This window comes from Marmota marmota, unplaced genomic scaffold (genome assembly GCF_001458135.2).
Source record: "Marmota marmota marmota unplaced genomic scaffold, marMar, whole genome shotgun sequence".
In the NCBI taxonomy this organism is placed as follows: domain Eukaryota; kingdom Metazoa; phylum Chordata; class Mammalia; order Rodentia; family Sciuridae; genus Marmota; species Marmota marmota.
Genome location: NW_026000174.1, coordinates 18,568,595 through 18,571,938, shown reverse-complemented (window position 1 = coordinate 18,571,938; position 3,344 = coordinate 18,568,595).

Below are 3,344 nucleotides of genomic sequence, written 5' to 3'. Positions count from 1 at the left end.
TTATATCAAGCTTATAAAATTGTCCTGGAAAAAAAAAAGAGCAAAGAATAGCAGGTGGTAGAGCAAAACGATTACCAGATGTACAACTTGTTTACTTCAAGTTTACAGAGTATTTAGTGAGTCTTTTAAAAATGGATGAAATTTCACTTGATCTCTGTAAAAGATGAAAAAAATGACAGAACTATTTAGTATCACCAGAATAAGATTAATATATAACAGAATGAGAACAAACAAAGACAAACAAGAAAGAGTTTAAAAACATAATAAATCATTAACATCTATGAGTGCGGAATAAATAAAAGATGTTATGTTTTTAAGTTAGAAATAGTGAACACACACATGGAAAATTGATTTATAATGCCATGGATAAAGACAATAAGGTAAAAATGTTTAGAAAAGAGAAATGATAGAGAAGAGGTAGCATGAAAGTTTTTGCTGTTAATAAAGAAAATTTACAAGGATTGAAGCATAAATAATATTCAAACTCATAAAAAATAGTAAAACAAAATTTAATACTGATACACGTGTTCCAGTTTAAAGAAAGTCCACATAGAACGGAAAAGCATTTCAAGAAATGGGTATAGATAGTCTAAAAACATGTACTGCAATATTAATAAAAAGGAAATTCATCCCACATAAAAAAAGAAAACAATGGTTTAAACATAAAGAAAATAAAAGAACAGAATGATAAAAATAATAAGAGGAAAGGAAATGAAATGGCAAGAGAGAGATGTAGAAGAGAAGAAGAAGAAAAGAGGCTAGGAAAGGTAGATTCATATTTGACAAACCAAACTAGAAAAGAGTGAGGTGATTTGTTTGAACTTAGAAATGTCAATAATTATACTTAGAATTATCCATGGTGTTGTTAGAAACATTAGTTTTATCACTTTCCTTCCTAAATATTCTGATTTATGAATGTAGCATATCATCAATTCATGAATACAGGTATTCTATTATATAAATTTATTCATTGTACTCTTGAGAGAGATTTTTGTGGAATCCTTGAATAATCCTGCTACAAATATCATTTTATGTGTTTTCTGGAGCACATGTTTACATATTTCTTTGCTTTAATGTCCAAGAATGGATTAGAGCATTTTAGTTCACTATTGTATATTGTATCAGCTGTATTCCAAGACAGCTGTATTCATTTAAATTCTCACCAACTATGTGAAAGTTCCACTGTCACCCACACCATTCCTCATTCTTAGTATTGTCAGTTTTATAAAATCCATGCATTTAATTTGCATTTCCTTGATGACCAAGAAGGTGGACAATTTCATAAGTTTTTAAAAAAAATTTTAGTTGTATATGGACACAATACCTTATTTTATTTATTATTTTATGTGGTGCCAATGATAGAACCTAGTACCTCACTAATGGTAGGCAAGCTCTTTACCACAACTACAGCCCTAATAAATTCTTATCTACTAAATAATTTATTTTTCTTGAGTAGTAACTTAAAACTCATCCATTTCTCTATTGAACTTCTTTTAATGTGTAGGATTTCATTATTAATTATTATTATTTCATTATTTATTTACTATTAGCCTTCTTTATTAGTTACATATGTTGGTATAGACTTTCTTACATATTTATTATCTTATAATTTTGTGTTTGGATTCACAAAATTCTTGACATTATTACATTCTTTTTATTATTGTTGCTTTTTGATATTACATAAAGAAAAACTGCTGTAACAAACATTCATGTACATACTATTGGTGATCTTAAATATACTGTTCTATAATGTATAGTCAATAAAATTGGTTGAAAATGGAAAGAAATGTTTCATGATGCTACAATCTTGAACATATAATTAAATATCATCTCCTTAGGTGTTATTTTATCATTCTAATTAAAAATTACATCACAATATGTTTTAGGCTGGAGATGTAGATCAGTGGGAGGGAGCATGCTTGCCTAGCCCAAGCAAGGCCATGGATTTGATCCTTAACACAACAACAACAACAACAAAAAAAACCCAATATACTATGCTATGACTGTTGTTAATGCTAAGATTCAGGACTAAGGACTTACTTTTCTCATATGGTAGTCATTGACCCATCACCATTTGTTATGATCATTAGCCTTTTTCCACTTAGCAATGCCACCTTGCGTATACTGAGTGTTCACATAAGCATGGATTTGTTTCTGGACATCCCCTTGTGCTCAATTTGTATATTTCTTTTAATTGGACTATCTTGATTATTATACTTTTATAGTATACATTATTAGTCAATAAAGTACTCAAATATTGTTTTTATCCCTTTAAAAACCAGTAAAATTTTCCAGAAGCAGAAGACAAGTGAAACCAAACCATAACAACAGCAGGAGATATACCACATGTTTATTGAAAAAAAAAAGGCTAAATTCTTATATTCTACAGTTAAATGTTATTCAGTCACAATTTTGTGGGGTTTTTAGTTGTTCTGGGTTTAAAAGTATTATTTAAATTATTGTTGATTTTGATTTTCAAAATAAATGATGATATCTGTTCCTCTTTAAAAAATAATAATAATTTCTGGAACTTTGACACTTCACTAATTTTATATATTACATTGAAATGAACTTACCTTTGTACTATATCAGTCTTTTAATCTGTGGACATACTTTTTATAAAGCTTTCAGTAAAGATTTTCACATTCTTAATTAAATTAAATTCTAGATATTTTAAACTATTGCAAATGACCTGAGTTTTTAATTGTAATTGTCTAATCTATTAGTAGATTATTGATAAAGCACATTTTTGTTTACCAATGACATTTGTTTCTAATGATATTCTTAAGTTAATGAATTAGTGCTAATAATTTGCAGATTTCATTTAACTTCTCTGTATTTAATTATTTGTGTTCAATCATTTCCATTATTGCATTCTTTCATTAGATGGAATTTTATCAGAATACTGAATAGAAGTATTTATAGCTGGAACCCTAGATTTGGTCTGATGTCTGAATAAATGCCTTTAATTTTTCACTACCTACAATGCTTACTATATATTTTATATACCTTATGTATGCCAATAGCTTCTGGTTTTCCTTTTGTTTTTTAGTTTTATTGATTTTATTTTTTAAAATACACGACACAGAATGCATTACAATTCTTATTACACATATAGAGTACAATACTTCATATCTTTGTATATAGAATATGTTCACACCAATTCATGCCTTTATACATGTACTTTTTTGTATTAAAATTCTTATTACACATATATACCACAATTTTTCATATCTCTGTTTATATATAAAGTATGTTGACACCCAATTCGAGTCTGCATATATGTACTTTATATAATGATGTCCATCACATTCCACCGCCCTTCCTAATCCCCTGCCCCCTCT